At 36.0% G+C, this 13,984-nt stretch overlaps 1 protein-coding gene across 8 annotated transcripts in view; it reads right to left on the reverse strand.

Annotated features, from left to right (window-relative positions):
- Positions 1-13,984, reverse strand: part of TBC1D5 (TBC1 domain family member 5) — a 535,872-nt gene that overhangs the window by 385,974 nt on the left and 135,914 nt on the right. For 2 of the 8 annotated variants that reach the window (XM_078432387.2, XM_078432388.2), the window contains one exon: positions 12,906-13,105. The exons of the other annotated variants lie outside the window; for them this stretch is intronic. The gene's annotated coding sequence lies outside the window, so the exon portion shown is untranslated. The remainder of the gene's footprint in view (positions 1-12,905; positions 13,106-13,984) is intronic. 8 annotated transcript variants of the gene reach the window in all.

Raw genomic sequence — 13,984 nt, forward strand, 5'->3', positions numbered from 1 at the left:
CCCCTATAAATTGTTCCCCAGAACATTTCAAGGAGTCATCCTCAAGTATCTCATATGTATTCATGAGCAAGACCAATCAGCTGGCAGTCACCTGCCATACTGATCATCTCACCCCTCTTTGTGCCTCTCCCTGTGTGGTATTTGAGGTCAGCTGACTCCATTCCCTCCAAATTAAGCTTGGGTGGGCCTCATCTGTTATTTCCACCCAGGTATTGCCTTTGCTCTGTACTGTTGATTACTGGCGGCCACTGTCACTGACAGAGACCACTGCGGCTTCTTCAGCGGACGCCCACTCGCCCTGAGTCCTGCTGACCTCTGCTCTAACTACTGCTCTGCCAAGCAGCACTGCTGCCCCATGCCTTTCTAACACTGCCAGCAAAACACAGTTTGTAAAATGCCAATTACCCTGTGGATCATGGCAAAGAGGAGAAAGAATGCCTTTCTACTGGTCTCTGAGCTTAGAAGATACAAGCGAGAGGATACTTGCTCGTCCCCAAGTACCTTACGGTATTTCTCTTTATCTTCCTGTTGTTAGTATTTGTTTTCTCACAGCCCACCCACCTTTCTATCTCCACAGGTCTCCGACACAAGGCCTAAGACATCTGGACCAGAAAACAGATCCCTGGATGAACTCCAAAATGTTGCCTCTCTAACAACTAATACTGTAACACCAGGTTCTGGCTCTTTATTCTTTCATTTTCCTTAAAACAAAAAAAAAAAAAAATCACTTTTGTTCCTACACATTAAAGACTATCGGCAGGCCAATCCTGCTGGTCACCACATCCCAGATATGGCTGAACTCCTGAAGTGGTACTCGAGGGCCTCACTGATAATACTCTACCCAGAAAGAGTCTTAAACACAAAAACCAACCAACCAACCAACAACAACAAAAAGTCGAACTATTTAAACATGGAATATCCTTTCTTGCTCCGTGTTTTTCATACTCAATACACTCCATTAAAGATTTCACATTAGGGACGCCTGGGTGGCTGTCGGTTAAGCATAGGACTCCGGGTTTAGGCTCAGGTCATGATCTCACAGTTCGTGGGTTTGAGCCACGTGTGGGGCTCTGCGCGGACAGTGCAGAGCCTGCTTGAGATTCTCTGTCCCTCGCTCTCCGCCCCTCCCCCTCTTGTGCTGTCTGTGTCTCTCTCAAAATCAACAAATGAAATTAAAAAATTTTTCACATTAAAATCTCTGAATTATATTTGCCACACAAAGCAAATTTCCCAATCAGAAATAAAAGCCTCCCTTTTGGGAAATAGCTCACAAATTAACCTTTCTTTTATGTTTATTTATGTTTATTCTTTTATGTTTATTCATTTATTTTGACAGAGAAGCAGGGGGATAGGGAGAGGAGGAGAGAGAGAATCCCACGCAGGCTCTGCACAACCAGCACAGAGCCTGATATAGGACTCAAAGTCACAAACTGTGAGACCATGACCTGAGCCAAGATCAAGAGTCAGATACTTAACCAACTGAGCCATCCGGGCACCACAAGTTAATATTTTTATCTGGACTTTACTGTGATTATGCCAACAGTGGCACACCACCTACCCAAAGCGCTTCAGCAGTAGGAGGCATTCTGCCTCTGTCAACGTTCCAAAAGGTACTTCCAGAAGAACACCAAGGTAGGAAAGGGGTAGCTATAGAGCGGAACAACAAGCGATAATCCCCCTGGCCAGGAATTACCAGTACATTTATCCCTACAATGGGAGGATTCCTTCTTTAAGCCATGAGAACACAAGGAAAGAACAATAGCTTTTCTAGCAAATTCCATTCAAATCAGAATCTACTTTTGAGGGTAAGATACACCAACAAGTATAAGTATAAATGAGACAAAGAACAGACTATAGGAAAAAGAATAATTCAAATTCTCTGAAAAAGCAAATTTTAGACAAAATGTACAATAAATATCAACATTACTAGTAGTTCAATTCCATTCAAAAAATGATACACATTTAGAAATTAAATTTCTGGCTTTATAAACATGATGAATAAGCAAATGCTTTAGGTTAATATATTTTTCCCATCAAGCACTCTATATAAGAAATTTTTCCTCAAAGCTCCATTACTAACAAATTCCAAAGTGTTCACTCACTAAAAATAGAACTCTTTACTCTTCGTCATTTATTTGGGTACTTTTAGCCATCTTATAAATTGCATATTTCTTAGATTTTAACAACCTATCCTCCTATAATTTTTATATCTTGGTGAAGAAAAAAATACGTGCTTAAAATTGTATGACTTTAAAATTGTTCTAAACAACAAATGCATCTCAATCTTAAAAAAAAAAAAAAACACCAGGGGAATGAGGAGGAGGAAGCTTTAAAGGCATGAAGGAAATAAAAGAAAATACACATGGACAAGAACTGAGGCAGTATGGTATAAATTTCAGGTAATTTTAAGGATTAGGTAATTTTAATCTAGAAAAGTCTCAATTCAATTGTAAATATATTTTTTAAAATAGCACACTCTACCTTAGAGAATCTAGGTGGTGGCATTTTTTAAACAAGCAAGGACAACAGAAAAAAAACAGTCTCTCCTTATGTCACGTTTATTCAATTTGTGGACTCGACTGCAGGTGGTCCTTGAGACGGTATCACAAAAGATGTCTAAAACAAAATGGGTAGGTGTGACCATTTATTTAAAATTCAGGCAGTTTTTCAAAACTCTATTTCTATGCAGAGTGTCCAATTATCTACAAGATATATACAGTCTGTAGCACAAGCTATTATGATTGATTGATTTTTTTTTTAACGAAAATACTTGCACATATATACACAAAATGGATCTTATCTCCCCTCAAAGTATCCATTTTGGGCAGCTATACATCAATTCCACTGAAGAAAATTCAAAAAGAGACATTCCTAAAATACGTTGATTAATGGATTATGTATACATCTTCCCCAAAGGGACTACTTCAAAGGAAATAACACACATTTGAATAAATAGGCTCTGAAATATTTGTTTAAAAATTTGCCTAATTTATCGTTACATGTAATCTAGAAAACTGTAAAAGACGTAAGGTTCTCTGAACAAATACATTTTCACTTGAAATGCAAACATTCAAATAAATCTTTCCTTACCACTCAATAGTAAGAAAATGGAAAGCGATAAGTGATAAAGAAGTTAGGTATTAAAAAGCCAAGTAAGGATGAAAGGCCATTATAGTCACTACCTTTTGAGAATTAAGTGACTACTGAGGAAAAGGAAAAATACCTTCAAATCTATAGCAAGCATTGTATAACAAATAGCAGCCAATCCACTTTGAAGACTGCAGGTATAAATTTCTCCTACCTTACAAAGCTTTACTTCATCTTTTAGTTACAGTATGCGCAGAAGTGGTTCCAACTAATAACTAATAATTCATTAAAAATGCAATCCATCTTGAAACGCTACTACTAGAAAAGCAAATTACTGTCATTTATATTTTAGCACTTGCAGGACAGTAATTTTTACTCTAATCCATACAGTGTTTTGAAAGAGGTATAATCGAAAACTAAATTGAAACTTGTAATTATTATATCTATGCATCCATAGAAACATCTACACATTTTAAAATATATGTATTTTCTTTAATTCATCTTAACCTTAAAAACTCGTCCCAAAGTAGTTTTTATTAAAAAAATGTTTTAATACAAGGCATTTAATTTTACCTTCTTCTGTTTGTTCTGAAAATGGTACAAAACAAATACGTTGACCACAAACCTGCGTATTCCATGCCTTCAATCAAACCGCTGCAATTAATATGAAATTCTAAATACAGAATATAATGCCACATAAATAGTATAACAGCCAAGTCCTGTCTGAGAAGCCATATGTTTTTTCCCATTGTTCAAAAAAAGGAGATGACTTCCCGTCACTTATGTTTCTGATTAGCAAGGTGATTTATGCCACAATCACTAAAAATGCCAGCAAGTGAATGAGAAAATGCATAGTGACTGCACCAGATGTGCACAATAAACAGGAATCCCATTGTAATCTCTGGTACTTAGTTTATATGAAGGTAATGTAGGAAACACTCTTGGATATGGCAAAGTCACTCTTTTTTTACATTTGACTATAAATGATATGAAATAAATTGTGTGTTTTATACTTTATGGCATGCATACATTGATAAATTAGGTACCGTTTTGTATCCCGACTTATCTACAAGACAAACCTGGCTAAGATCATGGGGATTAATTGCTTCAGAAGTGTGAAATGCAGCTTTTCCATTCTTTTCTGCACACCCAGTGAAGAAACAATGATTAATCACTGTTTAACTATTCTCTGGAGGATCTACAAGATTGCCAAAGCAGGACTTATCCTCATAAATCCAAAAAATACAGGTTTAGATTTGTTGCCAACAACTGAAAGAACATGAACTTAAACCCATTTGTTATCAGATTAAAATAATGTCAAGGTTTTAGAACCCCACTGGTACACAATTTCCTTTTAATCGGTGACTACGATAGGAAATTAGATTAACACACAAGATATAACAGGAGCACATGTATTTTATAAAAATAATAAAAGTATTTTTTAAAAATTATAAAATATCCTCAGCCTACTAATGCCAAACAACATACTATTGAACCGGAGCTGATAATCTCCCTTAGCTACATAAATATTTCCATTGTTCTGTGCTATTTATAAAAATTAAAATACATGCTATCAGATGAAAAGCACTTTTAAATGGTTATTTCATGTGGAAAATGGCTACCTACTTCCAGAAATTTTATTCCAGACAGCTACAGCTGAATGACTATTATGTAGATAAAATGATTTAGTTTGAATAGAACATAAATATATTTATAAGTCTTTATAAGACTGGAAATGTAAAACTCCAAACTTTAAGCCTACACTATAAATGATCCAAAAATAAGTAACATTTTGAACAGAAGTACATAAGAAGAGAGGTTTCAAATACATTCCAAGTAATTTAGGCTTTCAAAATATCCAGCCAATATCTCACTACATATATTGAAAAAATTAAGTAACTCTTAAGTTGAGGCAAAATTAGTTCATGTCATTTTTATATCCTGAACACATAGTTTTAATAACTAAAACCTTATCCTGTCTCAACAATGAAATGTTGGTTTAATAACGGTCAAATAATTACAAATTAAAGACTTCTTTAAAATCCTCTCTAAATGAGTGAGCTGTTCACAGACTACTCCTACCTAAATGGGAATAACCTCAAGTAAAGACTTCAAATTTCTATGTAAAATAGAAATGAGGCCACCTCGCAATTATAAAGGATCCATTGTCTATTTGTCTGATTATATGGTCATATTACTTCTCCCTTCCGAGATGCTTCTTTCAGGTCTACTAGGTACCACAAAAACTAGGAGAACTGCAAAGAGGAGGAGGTGAAACTGTTGGTCAATTTCACTGTTCATTAAGTCTTTTTTAAAAGTGAGTAACAAAGAGAATGTGAAACAGATTCTGTCTTTTCCACATTTCTATCTAGAGTTGGCTGTTTATCCATTATCAAAAGGTGAGAGTTAATGTACAGCACATGTATATCAAAAACTAAAAATATTCACAATAAACTTAGCAAAACATAAAGGAAAACATCTTAAAATGACATATGTATTTAAAAGTTAGCTGAGTACCTGCCATAGGGTAAACAGTTAATAAATATCTGTTGATCAAATGAAGAGACGAATTCAGATTGATTCTACTCTCAAAGCTGATGACATTTTAGAGTCTATAAACAGAATTACGCTTTGACCCTCTCCCTACGTTCTCAAACATCTCCACTTAAAGTTTTTCAATTCAGTGAACAGGATTTAAAAACCATCCTTATGTGTTACTCAAAATATGCCACTATCATAAAACCGCACAGAGACAATGGCTCGTCTTGTTTAACTCAGAACTATTAGAGGTTTGAGGATGGACATCACTATTACCTTGCAAAGGAACACAAGCATGTCAGAATGAGACAGCTGGGGTTTTTGCATTAAGATTTTTACGGGGCGCCTGGGTGGCTCAGTCGGTTAAGCGGCCGACTTCGGCTCAGGTCATGATCTCGCGGTCCGTGAGTTCGAGCCCCGCGTCAGGCTCTGTGCTGACAGCTCAGAGCTTGGAGCCTGTTTCAGATTCTGTGTCTCCCTCCCTCTGACCCTCCCCTGTTCATGCTCTGTCTCTCTCTGTCTCAAAAATAAATAAACGTTAAAAAAAAAAATTTAAAAAAAAGAAAGAAAAAAAAAGATTTTTGCATAAAATTTTGCACTTAAAAAGGGAAAGTCACTGCAAATGGTTTCAGTCAGTAACCTAAACCAGAAACCAAGTCCCAGATGACAAAATGGCAACCCACTGGACAAATGTATACTTGAAGCCCAGGAAAGGAGACACATTAAATGATGTTAAATAATAAAGTTTTTTGTTTGTTTGTTTGTTTGTTTTTAACAGGGAAGCAACTAAGAATATGATGAAGGAGTGCTCTTTAACACCTAAACTATTCACCTATAAAAAGAATTCCCTGAAGACCCTTCTCAGAGTCAGCCAATGAAGTACTGGTCAGACTCACCACAAAATAGTATATTTCACATATTGGACAAGGATGTAACGTGGGTACATATCAAAAGAAAATGTGAGAACTTTTATTCTTGCCTAAAAAGTAATGCAATAAGCTAGAACCTGCATTTAGAGGGAATCAAAATAAAGTCACAAGAGGCACATGTCATCTTATTTCTATTGCATCCATAACAGTGGATGCTCCCCAAGACAGAGTACTAAGTAAAGTGACAGTCGACCAAATATCCTCTCAGTAGAGGTGTCCTAAGTGCACAAGTGAATTGATGAATCTTCAGGAGGTATTACTCAAAATGTCTTCCAGCTCAGTGACCAAGGAATTCTTTATTGGAGCATTCTCAATACTGATTGATGCATGCTGCTTCTCTTCTACTTAAAAACAAAACAAAACAAAACAAAACAAAAAACTGTCTGGACCTCAGCTTTGCTGTTAAGCTGCCACATGTTTCTCCGTCCACTCTCCCTTGAACCCACTCTAATCAGATTTTGTCCTTTACTGAAACTACTCTTCTGAAATCACCAGTGACTTCCCATTGCTAAATCCAACAGTCAATTCACAGTTCATCCATAACTTCATCTTTCAGCAACATTTGTCATAGATGATCATTTCCCCTTCTTCAAATATTTATACCATCTAGCTTCATTAGCTTACAGATATTCTGAAAGCCAAAGAAGTTTTCCTCCTACCTCACTGGGTTTTCCGTCCCTGGACTTCTCTACTAGTAATTCTACTTTTCCTTACCTGTTTACCTAAGGTGTTCCAAAGCTAGAACCTTCAATTTCCTCTAGCTATATTTACTGGACTGTGTCAATATAACCCTTTAAAAATACCATCTATAACTGACAACTTCCATGGTCTCTCCTTTATCCCAGACCTCTCACCTGAACTCTGGTCCAGTCTATCTGTCCTCTTGACCTTTCCACTTGAATATATAATAAACATCTCTAACTCAACATGTTTAATACCAAATTCCTGGCCTTCCCCCAAACCCCTTAACACACAGCCTGTATAATCTTCCCCTTCTTCATCAAATGAAACTCCATCTCTCCTATTATTTAGACCAAAACATTACTGGAGTCATTCTTGACTCTTCTTTCTCTCAGAGTTCAAATCTAATCCATCAGGAAATCCTGTTGTTCCAACCACAATCATCTCTCAGCTCTAACCTTCTGCATGGTCCTTCTGCTTCTACCTTGCTCCCTTAAAATTACTGATTTTTTAAAAATTTTTTAATGTTTATTTATTTTTGAAAGAGAGAGAGAGAGAGAGAGAGAGAGCGCACACAAGTAGGGGAAGGAGAGAGAAAGAATCCCAAGCAGATGTGGGGCTAGAACTCACAAACCATGAGATCATGACTTGAGCTGGAATCAAGGGTCAGAGGCTTAACCAACTAATTCACCCAGGCACCCCAATTGTTAATTGATTTTAAATTAACTGTAATTCTTTTAAACAATAAACCAGATGATAATTCCCAGATTCCTTTACAGTTTAATCGCTACTCCTCTCACCTCACTTTGCTACAGCCTCACTGACCACTCTGTTGTTCTGTAAACACATAAGCAATATTCTCACATCAGAGCCTTTGCAACTCTTGCCTTCATAGCACAACCATCTAACCTACTATATATTTAATGCATTTATCTTGCTTCTTGTGGACTTCTCTACCTTAAAACTCAAGCTTAATGAAGTTAAGAATTATCTCTATTTTGTTTTCACTGTGATATCACCTAGAACACTTTTCAGTGACAGCGGCTTCAAAGTTCTCAGGAGGAACAATGGATGGCAGAAAAAGATTAAGTCTTTGATGTTTTGAGAAAAATCATTTTAAATCTAGAAATACCCAGCAAAATGACCAATCAACTGTGAGAATAAAAGAAAAATATTTTAGAAAAACAATAAAAAATTATCTAATATGCACAAGTCAGAAAATACACCTTTCACCATTTAACCTTCTGAAAATTTACTTAAAGGAAACCTAGTAATAAAGATGACAATGAGATCCAAGCAATATTGGAGCAAATCCAGCAATATAATGAAAAGAAATCTGAGAATGACACTTTTCAGCAAAAGGCCCAGGAAGCTCTGGTTTACTGGTTCATAAAAGTCCAGGATATGTGAGATATTTCTTCAAAGGCAGTAGATAACCTTACAAAAATATTATTTTATCACCAAATATCATTTTATCCAAATTGAATACCTTTTATTTCTTTTTCTTGCCAGATCTCACCAGGATTTCCAGTACTATGTCAAATAAAAATGGTGAGACTGGCTCTTTGTATATAGGGAACATTACCTCATCCATCATAATTACTCACTGCAAAAATAACTCTGATGAAAAATCCAAGTAAAGAACAGTTAGGTCCTTGCAAAGGAGGGAAAAGGCAAGTTTGGCCATTCTTGTCTTATTTCTGATCTTAGAAGAAAAGCTTTCAGCTTTCAATATTCAGTATGATGTAAGCTGTGGACCTGTCATATACTGCCTTTATCATGTTGAGGTACATTCCCTCTACACTCACTTTGTTGGCAGTTTTTATCATAAATGAATGTTGAATTTGGTCAAATGCTTTTTCTGCATCTACTGAGATTATCATTTGATTTTTGTCCTTCATTTTATGAATGTGGTATATCACACTGACTGATTTGTGGATGTTGAACCATCCTTGCTTCCCTGGAATAAATCCCACTTGATCATGGTATATGACCGTTTTAAGGGACTGTTGAATTTACTTCTGTTCAATTTGTACAAGAGTTTTGCATCTACATTTATCAGGAATGTTGGCCTGTAATTTTCTTCCATTGTAGCATCCTTATCCAGTTTTGGTGTCAGGGTAATATTGGCCTCATAAAATGGCTTTGGAAATACAGCTGACTCTTAAAACAATGTGGAGGTTGGGCACATTGGCACCCCATGCAGTTGAAAAATCCATGGATAACTTTTGACTCCCCAAACACTTTACTACTAGCCTACTACTGACTGGAAGCTTTACCAATAACACGAACAGTCAATTAACACACATTTTGTATTTATAAGTACTATATACTATATTCTTACAACAAAGAGAGAGGAAAGAAATTGTTATTAAGAAAATCATTAAGATAAAACACATGTACAATATTATATTTATCAAAAAAGTCCACATAAAAGTGAATCCACATCAGTTCAAATCTATGTTGTTTAAGGGTCAACTGTATTCCCTCCTCTTCTATTTTTTGGAAGAGTTTGAAAAGGAGTGGCATTAATTCTACTTTAAATGTTTGGTAGAATTCACCTGTGAAGGCATCAGGTCCTGTACTCTTCTTTCTTGGGAGGTTTTTGATTACTCAATCTCCTTACTAGTGATTGGTCTGTTCAAATTTTCTATTTGACATGATTTAGCCTTGGTAAGTTCTAAGTTTTCAGGAATTTCTCTGTTCTTCCAGGTGCCTAATTCTTTGGTGTATAATTGTTCACAGTAGTCTCTTATGATCTTTATATTTCTTTTCTTTTCTTTTCTTTTTTTAATGTTTATTTGTTTTTGAGAAAGAGAGAAACAGAGCATGAGCAGGGGAGGCACAAAGACAGAGGCAGACACAGAACTCAAAACGGGATCCAGGCTCCACACTGTCAGCACAGAGCCCAATGTGGGGCTCAAACTCACAAACTGTGAGATCATGACCTGATCCAAAGTCGGACACTCAAATGACTGAGCCACCCAGGCACCCCTGATCTTTGTATTTCTATGGTGTCAGTTATAATATCTCCTCTTTCATTTCTAATTTTATCTTTTGAGTCCTCTTTTTTTTTTTTTTTTTTTTTTTTTTTTTTTTTTTTTTACATGTAGCTAGTTTTGTCTGTATTTTGGAAAAAATAGCTCTTACTTTCACTGATATTTTCTCTTGTCATTTTTGTCTCATTTTCATTTATTTTTGCTCTTTGTTATTCTCTTACCTTACGGCCTAGTTTGTTCTTTTTCTAGTTCCTTTAGGTATATAGTTATTTGAGCTCTTTCTTTTTTCTTACTGTTAACATTTTTCACTATGAACTTCTCTCTTAGAATTTCTTTTTCTGCATTTGATTAGGGATAATTTTTATCATCTTTTTACTTTTCTATATATTCCATCCTTTCTACCACAGCTTTTACTTTTATAATCAGAAAAAATGCTTGCAATTTTTTAAAGGACAAAAATGATAAATGTAGGGCATCAGCATGTACATACAATTTACATAGAGAGACCAAGCAAGAAGAGAATAAAGAAATATATACTTAACTACAAGGGATGGTTCTATCTAAGGTTTATCCCTTCTTCAAATTTTGAGATATGACCATTTGTACCTGTGTTCTCACTATAGAAGAACCAACTAAGTGCTCTGGTGTTTCCCAGCAGTTACCCAGCTTTTTGACCACAACATGTGATAGCTTGTAGTGAATATAGAGAGAGATGAGAAGCATGGAAAAGATAGATAAAGGGCAGCTTGACTGAGATAGAAAACAAATGGATTCCATTTACTTCCCAATGAGTCAGTCATGAGCAAGTGATGTAAAGTATGATTTACACACAGGTGATGTAAAGTATGGTTTCTGAAATTGCAAAGGCAATCCGTTATTAGACAGGGAAATAAATTTAGTTATGGGAACCAGCATGTAGTAAGAGAAATATACAAAGATTAGAATAGCATAGAGCACTGCACACATTCCAGGTAGCTAGGGTAAAAACTATTTCAGCTTTTGTTTCACTTTCATTGGTACATTTATGCCTGTGGAAATTGGCTCATAAATGTAAATTTTATTCCTTACAATGGTTGTGTTAAAATAAATGTGAATTCCTCCTATCTGAGACACCTTCAACTCTAAGTTCAATAATTCTAGTTTGGTACTCCTTTAACAAATTTAATGAAGGTGGCGGGGAGGGGGACAGAAAGAGATATGGATACCAAAAGCCTTCTATATGGAATGTGCTGGAAGTACGCTGGCAGGAAAACATTTTTTAAGGCCCCCTATGAAGGCTCAGTTAAAGGAGAAGGAAAACAATACGGGAAAGGGTAAGGAAAAGATTGGAAACTGATGACTAGATAGATGTAAGAAGTGGAAAGAAAGTAATCAGGGAACTCTGAGTAACTGTTAGAGAACAACATCATTCCCTGAAAAAGCCTACAATCTAAATCTGGCAGATTGTGTAAACGCACGCGTGCATGCACGCACACGCACACACAAATGAATCTCCAGAACATATTACTATAATAAGGATATTTTATTGATAAGTGTTTATGCCCCCCCCCAAACTCACATGTTGAAATCTTAATTCCCAATGTAATGGGAATACACGATGAAATGGGAATATAGATTATAAGGGTGGAGATGTGGAATAAGCCTAGGAATTCCCTGAGCTTGCAGGGATGAGTTAACAAGGCATAAAGAAATAGAAAGTCATAGGATATACACACCCAAGTTTGGGTAAACAAGCTTAGGTAAATAACATTAGGTAAATGGGGCAAAGGCCCCCAGTATAGGACAAAGGTATAGGAACAGGGAATCTCAGGAAGAAAACATCCAAGATGAGGTCAACAAGATTAGGTATTCAGGGCAGAAAGGCCCCCTAACTTAGTACAGCAGAAAGCTGCTTTCACAGGAAGGAAGGACCAAATTAGGTAAACAGGTAAATAGGGCTACAGACCACAGTGGGGCAAAGTTGCCCAGAGCAGAGCAAAAGAAAGATGCCTTGCTGACTGTGAGGTAGCATGCTCAGGCTTTCTTGTCCCCTAGGCCAGTTTAGGTAAACAGAGGTGGGGCCTCTCTTCTGCTGTAAACAACCTTCCACCCAGATTTTGTTTTGTATTTACCCAAACCTCTAACACCACGTATCTCCAAAACCCTCTTCCCCTCCCCCCACCCATGAGTTCATGTTCATGGTTTCGTTGTCTCTTTGTGCATGTCCATCACACTTGTAAGCCTTCTGATCCTCATAAAAACAGAGCAAGGACTCTTACTGGGGACTTTTGTCTCCTCCCAGGACATTAGCCTCTCTCGCATTTTTAGTCCTGCATCCCACTTTCTTGCTGGACAAGAGAGGACTCCAGACCCAGAGTCTATGACAGGTGGAACCCTCATGAATGAGATTAGTGTCCTTATAAGAAGAGACCTTCGAGAGGTTTCTCACTCCTTCCACCATGTGAGGACACACAAAGACGATGGTGGTCTGTGAATCAAGCACTGCATCTGCTGGCACCTTTATCTTGGACTTCTCAGTCTCTGTGAAGACTGTGAGAATTGTTACAAATAAATTTCTGCTGTTTGCAGGTCACCAAGTCTATGGAATTTTTGTTACAGCAGCCCAGAGACTAAGACAGATACTGATAGCATCCAATTTTTAAATGTACATTTTGAATAAATATATGCTTACCTTTCAGGAGACCTTTATTGATCCAGAAATCTAACTGACACCTGAAAATGCATGCTCTAATCTGAAGATGACTTCAGATTCAGTACAACAGAGTTCTCCAAATACAAGTCTTGGTTGGCAAACAGGAAGCAAAGAAGAATGAAGAAATAGAGATCACTTGAGTTTTCCCTCAACCAAGCTTCTGACAAAGAAGCAAATACCTAGAAAAATAAATAAATAAAATAGCCTCACACATTCCTATCCCAAAAGGAACCCTGAACCAAAGCAAACAATAAAAAGGCAAGCTGAAAAAATTTAGGTCATACTATTTTAAGCTTTTGGACAAGTGTTAGCCTACTCACTAATCACTCTTTCTATCATATATTTTAACTTCTGGAAGAAAGGAAGCCATTTTATTTTACTTAAAATAAATGGTACTACAAAAACTTTAAATCTAAAACACCTCCATATGAAACAAATCACGTTACAACTTCATTTCATTGACATGAAAGTGTTCAAATAATAAACACACTATTCTAATACATAGTAAAATAATAGCAAGTACTAAAATTACAAAGAATAAAAAAATGGAAAACTGCCATTTGAAAACAAACATGGGGAAAAATTCCATTGAAAAGGATTCCAAACATTAATAAAATGTCAAATTCAAATACTGATGTATCAGTGCAACAAGTAAATATTATTTGTGATGTAAAAAGTAATTTCCCTAGCTTTTTTGCATAAAAAGAAAAATGTCTTATCACCTGTAATTAATATTCTTCCATAAGTCATATGACACAGATACAATCTACATGAAATCTGCAAGAATGACAACTGACTTCCTTAAATAGCTATCTAACGTAAGTAAAGAACCTCTTAATAATAATATCAAATTACTAAACATTACTATCACTTTTCTCTAGATTTCATTCTATATAGTTTACTCCCTATAACCTGTTAGAACTTATTAGTAGCTCAACATATGTACAAAAGGACAAAAGTAATTAGGTACTATAATGTGAAACATAAATCAATACCACAGAACTGAAAAGCATTATGACAACAGATATAACTGAAACCTACTGAGATTCAAAAGAAAT

Source organism: Panthera onca, chromosome C2 (genome assembly GCF_046562875.1).
Source record: "Panthera onca isolate mPanOnc1 chromosome C2, mPanOnc1 haplotype 2, whole genome shotgun sequence".
Taxonomy (NCBI): Eukaryota; Metazoa; Chordata; class Mammalia; order Carnivora; family Felidae; genus Panthera; species Panthera onca.